Genomic DNA, 15,327 nt, shown 5'->3' with positions numbered 1-15,327 from the left:
ATAAAAGAGAAATAATTCAATCACACATAAAACAATAATTTTCTGGGGAAATTCGTAGCTAAAAACCCCTGCTATATGTATATTGCATTAATAAAAAAATATGAGAATATTACAATGTGTTTCTCAAGCCTGAGCAACCTATGCACTATCTCTATCTATCTCACTGCTTCACAAACAAGCTCCAGCCAATACTGAGCCAAATCTGCTTCCTACCAAGCTCTTATTTCCTTGCGCAGTTTCCTAGGGAATTAGCCCATATTTAATTGGGAAATTCCTCATCCATAACTGAGCAATCCATCATAGGAATTCCTCTTATTGCATGCACCACCTGTACAATTCAGATGATTGAACAACTAATAGTACACTATCCCTGAACTCCAATCTTAACTGGGTCTTTCTCTGATCTGACATGCGTGAGTTAATTATGAATGAATCTTCAGTTTACTTATTGAATAGTGCTAGTTACACCCCACTACTATAGGTTACACCCCACTACTAGATCTCCCACTAATTCCTCCATTAGTTGGAACTACTTTAACTAAATTTAACTCAGTTAAACTGAATTCAATAATTACAACTCAAAAAAACTCAACTTGGATCCCTAACATTTAGGAACCAATCTACATGACACTAGATAGACTCCCAACTCAAATTAACTAATCCAAGCAAGTCATATTAACTTAGTTAACTATTACAAGTTGCTATGAGAATTAAAATTACAATTTAATTCAAGGACAAAATTAAATTAGGATTTTCTTATTTCATTTTTCAACATCCTATTCCTATCATTGATGAATTGTTAGATGAATTACATGGATCAATTTTCTTTACTGAGTTGGATCTTCATTTTGGATATCATCAAATTAGAATGAGTCAAGAATACATTCCCAAAACAACCTTTAGGACACATGAAGTTCATTACAAATTTTTAATTATGCCATTTGGACTTACAAATGCACCTTTAACCTTTAAAATCTTGATGAATTCTATTTTCAAACCCTTTCTTAGAGAAATTGTGCTAGTATTTTTTCATGACATACTAATTTACAACAAATCTTGGGAAGATCATGTACAACATGTTGACAAGGTTGTGACACTAATGGAAAAGAAAAAACTATATGCAAAGCCTTTCAAGTGTGCCTTTCGGGTTCAAGAAGTGGAATATTTGGGTCATATTGTATCACACAATAGTGTCAAGTTGGATCCTAATAAAAGAAAAGATATAAGGGAATGGCCCATCCAAAATACTTGAAGAAACTTAGATGATTCTTAGGATTGACAAGATATTACCACAAATTTGTCAAGAATTATGGGTAAATAACAACACCTCTAACAAAATTATTAAACAAGGAAGAATTTTCTTGGACTAAAGAAGCAACCAAAGCTAGAAGAACTTAAAGAGGATATGTGTACAACTCCCATCTTGGTTGTTGTTGGATTCAAAAAAATATTTATTATGGAGTGTGATGTCTCAGCTAAGGCGTCGGTGTCGTTTCAATGCAAGAAGGAATACCCCTTGCCTTTGAAAGTAGTGAACTTAAAGGAAAGAACTTACTCATACCCATCTATGAAAAATAAATCTTGGCCATACTACACTTAGTTAATAAATGGTATCCATGCCTAATAGGAAGACACTTAAAAGTAAAAGCGGACTCTAATTGAGACAATTCTTACATCACTAGAAAAGTCTTTGTTTGTAGAATAGGAAGAAAGGTAAAAATGGTCATGTGAGTTGATTCCTCCATTTGTTCCACTCTGAAAGCATTGAGATAGATGAAAAAAAATGTAATGATCCAATATGGATCACTCCTCCCCATTTTTGGAGGCTTTTGGTGCCCAAAATATTCAGATAAATAAGGTGAGGAAATTTTTTGTAGAAATTTTGAATAATTTAACACATATTCAACAGAGATTATCCTGATCATGTACTATTGCGGAATACATACACAATACATAAGCTCCTCTACGTTGATCATCAATATAGCTGCATCAATAACAATAAAACATCAAGATCATTCACACATTAACACAGTATGTAACCCAGGGAAAGCATCTCGCTAGAAACCCCAACTATCTATATATTAATGATTGAGACCATGTAACATTACAAAGTACAATGCTTATCACAAGCAATCAAGTACTAGCTCCATCTGTTACACACAATACAGGCAAGATCTGATCTCCAAATCTATTCCACTGCTTGCCTGCCTCCACTGCTCAATACCTACTCAAGAATGAATGAGAATGGTTTACCAAACTCGTATTTCACCTCCAAAGAATCACTCACACTGTGTTAGACGTGAGCATAGGCTATAATACTGGGCAAATACATGATCAAACTCATTGGCATACTCAATCCCTTGATTGTGCAAATCCTCATGCACAACTATAGTCACAACTGATAGCAATCTGATCCTCTAACACCTATCCCTGCTGAACTGAACATGCACTGACATGCAACTGAGTTAACTGATGTATTCTATAGTTGTATTATGAGTTAATAATTAGTTTAACAACTCATCATTAGTCTATTTGCAAGTCAAACTGAACACAACTAGTTTAACCAAGTCAAATTGAACACAACTCCACAATCAACTCCACCAAACTCAACTGATTGAGTTCTAACTGAAGTCATACATGCAACAACTCAACTGACTCATAAGAAAAGCGTACTTCCTTCTGACAGCTACATGGGCCACATCTGTAGCTCAAACTGAAGTCCTCCAAGAGAATAAGATCAAGTTTATAGTCCAAATATTATTATGAGACAATAATATTTGACTTTTCTATTTTGGACAGCCAGTCTAAAAATAGACTTTGATCGCTCCTGCTGTGATCACTCCTGTTGTGGTCACTCCTACTGTGATCACTCCTGCTATGGTCACTCCTGCTGTGATCATCCCTGTTGTGGTCACTCCTGTTGTGATCATCCCTACTGGGATCCAAAAATAGAACTTGCACCATAATTTGCATGCGGGCCCACTTAGTGAAGGCGACTCTTTTCACTAAGCTCCATCATCTTGTTGCAATCTCAACATTTTTCCTCCACCTTTCTCGGGTTTACCTTTTTAGCTTTGCCTTGAAATTTCCTTTTCAACACAATTTTCTAAAGGTCTTGGTACCCCTACTTTGTATTTATGGATCTATTCTACAAAATTGCATCTTGTATCAACTCTTCTTAAGCATTTGGTGCCAAATCCTCCACATAATGTAGGATCTATTCCTCTTCTTGATCTAGCATGGAAGGATCATAGAGTTTTAGATTCTCTACATTAGCAAGTGAGTAAATGCACAATATGGGGGTAGACTGAGTCTATAGGAATTATCTCCCACTTTTTCCTATATCTCAAATAAACCATATTGTAGAGCCTTGATTTTCTTATCAGGACCCTATAGCCTCTCCTTATTTAATTGTAACCATACTCTGCCTCCCACCTTGAAAGACTCCTTTATTATGTGTTGATCATGCATGATCTTGTATTTTTCCTGTGACTTATGCAGTGTCTCCTACACTTAGATATATATATATATATATATATATATATTCCTGATCTTCTCTACATTTTTTTCAGCCCTCAAGGCATCCCATATAAAATCCTCTATTACTCCTCATTGCTTCCCATATGCAATATCCAAAGGTGAAGGTGGAAAATATCCAAAATAGGTTTCAAATGGGGACTTACCAATAGAAGTGTGGATTTTTCTGTTGTAAGAGTCTTATACTTCTACCATATTTTCATCCCAAATATTCAAATGATTTTGATTATAACCCTTCAAAAGTTTCATCAAACTCTTGTTGACTACTTAAATTGCTCAACTTTAGGAACACATAACTTATCCATTGTATAGAATAACCCATCCTGGAGATGGTAGTCAACAATTTTGTCACCGTAGTGCACATGAATCTAACTTTGCAATTAATAAAACACCTCCTTAAATTCCTCATCCTGTAAATATGCCTCTTTGTATGCATCATGGGTGAATGGCTCCATGTGCATAAAACTTCCCAAAGATGTGATATTTGATGTGGGTGGCCTTAAAAGCATGTCATACAACTTGTTTTTGTTACCCTTCTTGTACTTGATCACTAAATGAAATTGTTATAAAAACACCATCCACGTGTATTTCCTAGTCTGCTACAACTTACTTTGGGATTACAAGTATTGTAGTGATTGGTGATGTGTGTGGAATACTATCCTTTCCTATTAATAATGCTTCCACTTCTTCACAACTTGCACTAGAGCATAAAATTCCTTTTCATAGGGAGGGTATAAGAACTGCCCCATGAAATAATTTGAAATGGTAGCATACACGCCTTCTTCCCCACACCAAACCTAATCCCATAATATACCCACTCGCATCTATCTCCACTTCAAAGGGTTGCTACAAGTTTGGTAATTCTAGAACTAGTTCTTGAATGATCTTCTTCTTTAGCTACTTAAAAGCCCACTATTGACCCTTTCCCACTACAAACTCTTTCCAATTGCTATTATGGTGTGGAGTGGTGTTGCTACTACTAAAAATGGGGCTATGAATTTCCTTAAGTATTGTGCTACCCCAATGAAAATCCTAATCTTAGAAGCATTAGTAGGCACCGAACATTTCATGCGTCAAATGTGAGATATTCTCCTAGGTAGCACTATATGCTAGTATATCATCCAAATAGACAATAACAAATGAATATATACAAGGGCATAATATATCATTTATTAACCTCAAAATGTAGTTGGTGCATTGCCACGAGGGCTTCACTCAATGAAGTTCTGGCATATCATGTGTGTTCGTGGCATACTAAACAATACCCCAAATTTGACTACATATTGGAAAATACCTTTAAAAATCACAATATTTAACCCCATACCAATATGAACCCATTACACCTTCCCAATTTAAAAAACCCCTACTTTCACTAGATATTGTAGGTATTCATTTTTTAATTAAATTTTTTTATACCCCTTTATAGTTTTTCATTAACTTTGTTCTCCATATTTTACACTTGAAAATATTAAAACCATTTCCCCCCTATTATATGATCAATATATTATGTCATTTCTTCCTCAATATATATCCCCCAATATGAATGCACGTGGTATGGTATTGGCCCCCCCGTGAAGCCCCCATGTGCATTGCATAGGCTGAATGGCATTGTTAAACACACACAAAATTGATAGGAAATATTATATAAACTCGTGTGATTCATTATTATTCACAAGATGTAGATATAAATACATTTGTATGACCCTTAGTTTCATATTCCAAAAGGTCTCCTAGACTTCAATTGTAGAAATTCCTTGTATATTCAAACTACTTATGTAATTTGCTAAAACAAAAGACTTGAATCTACTCTACTCATCAGCGAAAACAATTAATCGATCGAGAAATCACAACATAAACATGAGACAAGATTCAATCACATATTCTCAGAGAATTATCTAGGGGAAATCTTGGTCCTCAAAACCCCTTCCTATCTGTACATTGCATTAAATTAGAAAAAATAGAGAAGAAATACAATGCTTGTTCAAGCCTAAACGATCTCTACACAAGTATAATCTAGCTCACTGCTTCCTAGATAAGCTCTGGTCAATACTTAACCAAATCTAAGTATGCCCAAGTCCCTATTTCCTTGCGTTGTTTCTCAAGGAATTAGTCCCCTATTAAATAGGAAATTCCTCATCCAAAACTACACAATCACTATAGTCCCTTTTCTGATTGCATGCACCACCTGTACAAGTCGGAAAATTATGCAACTGATACTACACTTCCCTTGAACTCCAATCTCACCTGGGTAACTCGAATTTCATGCATGCATGAGTTAATTATAGTTTATTTATCAGTTAACTGGTTGAACACATGAAGTTTCACCCCACTGCTAGACCTCCTACTAGTTCCTCCAACAATTGGAACTAGTTTAACTGACAGTAACCCAGTTTAACTAAATTAAACTATTACAACTCAAATTAAACTCAACCTAGGCTCCTAAAATTTAGGAACCACCCTACATGACTCAATTCAGGCCCTCAACTAGAATTAACTGAGCCAACTAAGTGAAATTAACTTAGTTAACTCATTCTTGTTGTCTTAAGATGTGATATTACAATTTTCTCCTAATTTAATTCAAGGGAAAATTAAATCAGGATTTTCTTGTTTCCATTTTCAACGCCCCCTCTCAACAAGAAATGGATTCACATCTAACCCAATCCAACGCCTTTGGATTGTACTGAATACAACACTTATCACTTTTGTTGTTGCTACTGCAACATCTACAACTGGAAAGCATCCAAAAAACACAAACGGAATCAACTATGTCTGCAACTGTCTACTGGGAAAAGTGTGTTGATGCTGACTTTGCTGCTGAGCCTCCTGCTCTGCTATCAACACTTATTTTCACTCCTAAATATCTTACTAACACTTATCCTTCTGCTAAATATTGTGGGCCCCGTAGCAAAGTAATGATCCGTGAGGAGAACGCCTCAATGGACCCTGCCCATATTTCTCCATAAATGAATTTTGAACATTTTATTGCCACTAGTGGAGTCAACAAGTTTACATAAACTTGAAGGATGCTTCTTGCAAGCATTGCAAAACTACTCTACTATATTTGATTGAATTGATGCTAATATTCCTTCAGACAGTCCTGCGAGGCTCAAGATGAAGTAATTCTTTACAAAAGAGATAATGAATTATTTGTGAGGATAATGATGAAGCTTACTTTTTCCTTGAAGTTACACATTTTGACATGCTTTGTAGAATTGTAAATATGTTGAAGAATGATAGTATTTATATTAGGTATACTTCAAGATTAGAAACTACAAAGAAGATGCGTAGTGGAGAATTTTTGGGAAGTTTAGAAGGAGATATCCCAACATTCATGATTTGAGGGCACAAAACATGGAAAATTTTAGGGGCGAATTTTCACCCTTGGGCTAAATTAAGGGGTTTTATATTTTTATTGGGAAAATATTTTGTATCATAGTACATTGTTACAAATTGCCTCAAATTTATTTTATAAAAAAAATTAGGTATGGAGGTTAGCCCACCTTATTTTAAGGGAGAGGGTAAAAAAAGTAAATTTAGCCCTTGAAATTAGGAGTTACAATCTTCCATTCGCCCTCATTTTCAAGAAAATGTATTTATGATAGTTATAAATAAAAATATAAATACAGTGGAGGTATGGTAAATAAATAAAATCTCTTTTTATATTTACTCCAAAGGTATGGTAAATAAATAAAAATACAAATAAACTAGAGGTATGGTAAATAAATAAAACCTCTTTTTATATTTAGTCCATAACCCTCTTTCTGTTTAAGAAGGCTCAAAAACGAGGTTTCATTTAAGTGAATCCTATGGGTCAAATACCATATTTATAAAAGAGGTATGGTAAATCAATAAAAATATAAATAAATGGGAGGTATGGTAAATAAATAAAACATTTTTTTATATTTTCTCCATATGTCACCTTATATTTATGAACATGCAAGCGTGTAAATAAATAAAAAATATAAATAAAGTGGAGGTATGGTAAATAAATAAAACCTCTTTTTATACTTCAAAGGTATGGTAAATAAATAAAAATATAAATAAACTATAGGTATGGTAAATAAATAAAACATTTTTCTATATTTAGTCCATAACCCTCTTTCTATTTAAGAAGGCTCAAAAAAGAGGTTTTATTTAATTGAATCCTATGGGCCAAAGACCATATTTATAAAAGAGGTATGATAAATTAATAAAAATATAAATAAACGAGAGGTATGGTAAATAAATAAAACATTTTTTATATTTACTCCATAAGCCACCTTATATTTATGAACACTCAAAAAATGTGTTATATTTAGGTGAAGCCTATGGGCCAAATTATTATTAATACCATGCAAAAAAACATTATTAACCCTAATATTAGTATTAATAAAAGTAAAGATGGCACATGGTATTGACCCATGGTATTCACATGGAATGCAGCCTATTTAAAGGGGGGAATTAAACTAGCATAGATCCATCTTTACTCTGGATCAAATATCGTGATATGCAAACTAACATAGAGTGAAAAAATATTTGATCCTTCTCGGGGCTTGGTAGATCAAGAGTAAAAATGGATCTTGTAATTTAATGTCACTTAAAAATTTTAACTTGGTTAAAATAAAATTAAAATAAAATAAAAATCAATTATTAATTTTATTAATTTTTATAAATTACTAATAGTAGTTTTTAAGCTCCACGTTTATGATAACCCATGGTAGTACCATGGTATTCATGTGAGCATAGACTATTTAAAGGGAAATTATATCAGCTTAGATCCATCTTAATTCTGGGTCTACCAATTACTAGGAGGGATAAATAGATTCCATCCCCCTAAGAGTGGTAGATGTGGAGTTAAGATGGATATAGGTTGGTTTTTATGATAATGAAGATATTAAATAGACTTAGGAAATTATATTGTAAAAAAAATCTTAAGGTGAATGGTTAAAGCTACATTTAGTCACTTCACAAAATTTAGTGAAAAATACCAATATCTCCATTAATATTAATTGGATTTCCTGATTTAACAAAAAAAATTCAAAACAATGAAATCTTAACTCTTTTCGCATCACCCTCGCAGAAGAGAGATAGTCGCTGCCCAGATTTCCCACCATTATTCAAACATTCTCAATTGATATCTTCATGAAAAAGTTAAGGTAGTGATCTTGGATTAGTTGTTTGAAAAATATGCTGGTTTGTACAACCTTTCATCTTCTCTGCTATTCTTAGTTTGTCATAATGATCTATAGGGGTTGGGTCACTGCACCATATTGTCCTAAAAGGTGGAGATTGTGCACCAAAAAGGAAATTAATCCACATGTTACAACGATGTTAAAAATGGTATGAAGGTAATGAATTATGTTAATAAGAAATTTAGATTGGGAGAGACGTAATTAAATTTTATTATTTAATTGAAGATTTCCAATTAAAATAATAATAAATCTACATTTATATATTTATATATTGATTGGAAGGATTCTGACAAGAGTCACTTCTTTCCATTAGATCTCGTTCAGGCCTTTGGGATACCTACTACTTCATTATATTATATAGTTGGGGCTTGCTACTTGTTGGTGTTTTGGGGTAAACAAACTTGATGTGTTTTTTTTATCTCCCAGTTGGAGTCTATGGAATAAGAAAGAAATTTGATAGCTTGGCAAAAGTGGTAGCTTGACAAAAGTGGTAGAGAAAACATTAATTTCTCCTACCATGACAAACATGGCCACTAAAACTTGCAACATTGTTTGTAGGAAGTGAAAATTATGTTTCTTTTTTACAAACATGTATGTTAGTATATTACAGTTTAACGAATATGTTTTATTATTATCATATATGGTTTCATACTTTAACAAAACATTCGCCAAGACTTCACAATGTTTTATTATTTAGTGAAAGATTTTCCAAGATCTTACAAGATTTTATAATTCAGAAAAAAGATTCGCCATGACTTTATAAGATAATATAATCTGGTGAGAGATTCGCCAAAATATATATATATATATATATATATATATATATATATATATATATATATATATATATATATATATATACATATTATAATAGTGATAAAATCGCCTCCCATTTTTCCTATGTATCATGGGGATTCGCCCATTTATTATACATATAAATTTATGGTGTTTCTTAAAATTTTCCCTGGCACAAAATCAGTATTTGAGCATATCGATAGCAAAATATATACAATCAATTTTCCATATTTCAAGGCAGTATTCAAAGGCATCCAAAAGAGATAAGTGGCAACTCAACTCCAAGTTTTAAAGATAGAGATCATCATTTTATATATTTGGAAACAGGTGTTATCTTAAAGAAAAATATTACCAAGTCAAAGATTAATCCCAACTCCAAGGGGATTGGACTCGAGCCTTCAACATTCAAGAAATTTTGTAGCCTTTCCTAGATTTTGACTTAATTTTTGTTTATTATTGAATGTTGTTTCCTAGGAACTAGAAATAGTTTGTTGATGTAATTTTCTACAAATACTATTATTTTAGATATAGTGGGGGTTCAGTTTTTGTTGAAAAACTATTGTGCTCTATATTTTTTTGGGGATATTTTTAATGAAGAAAGCCTGAAGCTACAACAAAGATTCATGTGTTGAGTGTTTTGAATGTGTTTTCTCTTGTCTTATGTGTCTTTTCTTACCATGGTGTATCATCTTCTAATGATTAAATGAAATAATATAAGCAAAATTCATTCATTGTGATTCTCTATTCATAGATTTAATTTTTTGCACTCTTATTTCTAAAGTTAGCATTGGAATTCATCTGTTTGATGCTCCTTCTCATTGGATTGTTTCTCTCACATTTTGCATTTCATTACTACAAATCAATGATTCATATTTTCTCAAATACCTTTCCTTTGCTAGATGTTTTAGTGTGATCATATGTTAAGCCAAGTTAGACTCCATCACCCAATGGTATGTCTTTTTCTCCTTATTCCAACCAACATCAACAATTTTTATATTAATATGGCCATACTTTAACTAACTTTCTAATGTTGTGACCTATGGTAGTTGAGTTTGAGGAGAGATCCCCCTCTGAATTGAAGGGGAAACTTCAATCCCAAAGCGGTTAGAGGTTACCTTAGATTTTTTCACCACATCCAGGGTTTTCTCTAAGTGATAACATGTGTGCTCCCCCTTATTCCTATGACAGGAGTTGTACTCTTGTACATGTCTCAAGATTTTCCCCTTCATACCCCTCCAAGTGAAACGCTCCTTGAAAGTCCAGTAAGCCTTAAGGAACCCCTGATCTCCTATCATGGGTGAGTCATGGGCTACATGCATAATCTTCTATCATATTTGTGACCCTAGCACTAAGTAGATCATGTCCTTATAATATATCACCTCGTCCATCACCATGTACTTATCATGCCCAAATATGCCATCTAAGATCTCATGTTCTTGTTTATTCTTGGAGTACTTCACTAATAGTTGCACTCTCAAATCATGGGTGATTCTCATGAGACAAAGTGTTGTGGGTCTCTTGGATAGTGAATTTACCACCACATTATGATTGCCCTTAACATACCCTATCTCAAACTTGTATGTTTGGATCTTATTGACCCACTTTTGTTATCGATCGTTAAGCTCCTTCTGCTCCAAGAGGAATCAAATATTGCTATGATCAATCTTCACTCTAAACTTGTTCCCCACTAGATACTACCAGAACTTGGCCAAGGCATGCATGATGGCCAACATATAGTTATCATATATAGAATATGGTTTCTCATAATCCTATAATTTTTGGCTCTCAAAGGTTATAGGAAGTCCCCCCTGCATCAACGTGGCCCTAATGCCCTCACCAAAAGCATCACATTCCAAAACAAAGGGCTATGAAAAATCAGGCAATGCCAACACTAGGCAGCTACTCACCACTACCTTGAGGCACTCAAATGCCTCTTGTGCTACATCTATCCACTCAAAATCCCCTTTCTTAATGATATATATGAGGGGAGTTTCCAACTTTGAAAACCCCTTCACAAACTGTATGTAGTAGGTACATATGCCCAGGAACCCACTTAGCTCTATCACGTTCCTAGGAGTAGGCCAATCCAGGATGGATTGAAACTTCGCTTTATGTATATGCACCCCATCATCACCAATCACATGCCCTACATACAATATCTTCATCTGGCCAAAGTCACACTTAGCTTGGTTTACAATTGTTGATCCTTGAATATGCGCAACACCTCCTCTAAGTGTTAAAGATTCTCCTCCCAAGTCTTGTTATATGTCATTATGTCATCAAAGAACACAAGAAAACAAATGCACAACTACTTGAGGAACATGTGGTTCATGCAAATTTGGAAAATAGTTGGAGCATTGGTTAGCCCAAAGGGCATAACCAGAAACTCAAAATTCCCATAATGGCACTGGAACGTTGTCTTTGGGATGTCTTACTCCCGCACCTAAATCTAATGATACTCGAAGCAAAAATCTATCTTAGATAAGTTATTGGCTCCTCTAATCTCTTCCATCAGATCATAAATGCATGGAATGGGGTATCAGTTCTTCAACGTCCTGTTACAGGGAAAAGTGTCTACACAGAACTGCTTATCCCACTAAGGTGTGGTAGCTACCTTAGAAACAAACAAAGTAAAGCTACTTTCATTTTTCCTTTATGAAATATAGATGAGAGAAGAACAAAGAAGACCAACCTCCGTCTTGCACTAATCTCCTAGTTCGATTCCTCTCTCTCTTGATAGCCTTTCGCTACTTGCTCCCTTGTACGCCCAGCTTCACAGAGTACCTGTAGGATCACAGTAGCATGATACTATACAAGAACATGGATCTATAATCATAAACAATCTAGGATCATATGTAAATTGACCATACAAATGCATAAAACATAAATGACACAAGAGTATGGAGGAAAACTTGAATAGCTTTTATTGATAAACAAGAAAGAGCCAAGGGAGTTACAACCAGTTGTTCTAACCCAGCATCATCCTCTCAGCAAGTAAGCCCTTCTTCACCTCATACAAAGCTTAGATCACCCAACACTTATGATGTTATCTCAAGAAACCAACAGCAATTCCTTACAATATGCAAAATTCCAGCCTCTGGATCTCTGGGATGAGGGATCCATATATAGATATCTGTAAGGGAGATAAGTCAGCTTGTGATTTGATTAGTGTCTTCCCTCTGGTAGTTCTTGCTTCCACTTGGAGATTAATGATCTCTTACTCATCCTTGGTCGAATTCAGAGAGGCAAGTGTCACAGGAGAAGTTTCTGGAAGATTCCATGCCTCTCCACCTCGCGGAATGACACTTCCATTTGTCACTTCTCACCCATCGCACCCCATAGAAGGGCTTTTTTAAATGCAACGCACCCACACAGTGTATTTAGGTGAGATGCAACGCACTTTGCCTATGGAGCAGCTGAAATGATCCTGTTTTGACCAGTTTTGAGCAGTTTTTCATGGAGAACTTCTGGGAGAACTTGTAATCAGCTGACCTTGTTCCTTTAGGGGTTAGAACAACACTTTTAGGGACTTAGGAGCCCTTGGTTTATGGACATTTCATGCTTGGGGTTGTAGTGCCCAAAAATGTCTATTACAGTTTCCCCCTAAAGCATGAGGTCGTTAATCTTTTGATGTCGGGTGAAATGCTTTATTATGAGGATCCGAAGTTCTTTCAAGCTGAGAGGAGACCTGTAATAAGATACAATACAATACATTATCTTCATAATATTTTCATGATCTAGCTGAGGCGGGCATTCCCATGCTCAGCTTTATAAATTCATTTTCATGTACATAGGCCAGACAATCGTTTGAGTGTAGACTGATGATTCTGGTAGAGCCATCATCTCTTTGATTGGATGATTATTTGTGCAGAAATGATGTACATTTGATGTCTTTATTTCCCTAAATATATATCGCAGCCTGGATGGATGAAACTAGATCCGGGGTCTTCAATCTCGTTCGATCTTCACTCAAAGTACAAGTCGATCCATGTGAGAGATGTTCTGGAGTCGAACATGGAAAGACATCGCCTGATTACCAGCCAATGATGTAAGTTGTTAACAGGCGCGAGAGGAATCACCGATAATGATAATGAACCTCAAGGTACTGCAGTACAATTCACGTGGCGTGAATAAAGGACTTGGCGTCGAACACCACGCAAAATCTTTCGGTCGAAGGTCATTGATGTAAACATGTCGCCAGAAGTGAGAAACTTGCCATTGAGGCATGCAAGCTTCAAAGTACTGAATGGGGTGTTCCTAGACCGACTTCTTGGATAATGAGCTGATGTCGACAAGAAGCGATCTGTCATAGGAGGGCCTTAATGAATCCCACATCAATGACACGGAATGGAGCAAATGATTTTAATGGAGGTGAAAACGGTCTGATGACATAAGGTTCATGGTGGCGATCATGAAAGAATGGAGTGTAAATGTATTGTAGCGGGTGAGACACAGGTGAATTCTCTGAATGACTTCTCTTGAACATATCGGCGACACTGACGTGATGGATCGGTATCATTAACCCCAAATGTGGATGGTGTGATGGGACCATGGTGATGTGACCAGTGAATGAAACAACCCAACCCGACTTGGATGCGGAGTGAAAGTGTCATGTTCAAGAGTGACTTGCTACCAACAAAGTTTCTTCAAGTTTTCTTCCCAATTTTTCCCCAGTCATTGATGACCAGTACCTCTTTATTTTTGTCAAGCTTGAGGAGGATAACATATGCTTGTCCTATAATTTTCCCTTCGGGCAAACCCATCGCTATGTTTTAACGAGCCTAGCGATAGTGAAACTCGTTCTTGTCTGCTATGGACAAGTTTGTTGCTATTAAGTTTTAACGAGTTTAATGACAAAGATAACTCGGTCCTTTTCAATTTTAGAGATTCTGAAAAGGAACGTAAAGGAAACTCCAAATTTCCTTTTTCGTCATCTAATCCCTTAAGTCCAAAAAAGTATAAAACAATACAGAAGGGATGAATTTTCGATACTTTTAAGGAGTAGATTATAATCTAGGGGTCCTTGAACTACCATTACGTTCATATGAACGGTTTTCCCTCTCAATGTTATGGGCACATTGGGAAGAATTCCTAACGGTCGACTGGTTCCTTTGTCAAAGCCTGTTAGATTTCTCATCTCAGGCAAAAGCGATGGCGAACCAAGCGCTTTCCAAGCAGTCGAGGAAAGGATACTCACAGAGGCCCCTTCATCTATGATGGTACCAGCCATAACCATTCTATATACTTGAGCAATAATTCGGAATGGTACACTAGCCGGTAAACGGGGTCTGCCTAGTTGATTCCAGTCGAAGGAGACAACTAGGTTTCTTGGAGGTGGGACCGAATAGACGGTCGAGTACGACTCTGACAAACTTCCTTCCTGCGGTAAAGGAATGGGTAAATTGCACCCATGTTCATCGGATTCTGTGCTTACGAAAAGAATTTGGATGGTGTCATCCTTATTCTCTTCTATGACTGTATCATCTGAAGATGGAACCTCTGAAGGCAAGACCGGGTCAACTGCCACCTCGACCTTTTGACTTTCGTCTGGTATGGTTTCAGATGGTTTATCTTCAATGATAGATGCTTCAGCCGACCACCTCGGCGGGTCAGCCGGATTTTCAACTAGTGACGGACTCGGCAAGAGTTTTTTATATCCAGGAGGAAGTCGTAACGGTGAAACCGGACGATCGTCCAAAACTCTTTTAGCCTCGTCTAAGAAGGGACAACGGTGGATGGCATGATCGCCTTCGCACAGTTTACAAGGAAATCTATATTTTCCTTTTTGTCCTGGGGCTTCACTTTCACTAGTCAACGGTGTGTT

The sequence above is a fragment of the Pinus tabuliformis genome, chromosome X (assembly GCF_031772625.1).
Source record: "Pinus tabuliformis cultivar Carrire ecotype Pingquan chromosome X, CPIR1, whole genome shotgun sequence".
Lineage (NCBI taxonomy): Eukaryota > Viridiplantae > Streptophyta > Pinopsida > Pinales > Pinaceae > Pinus > Pinus tabuliformis.
Note: the sequence above shows the minus strand (reverse complement) of the source record.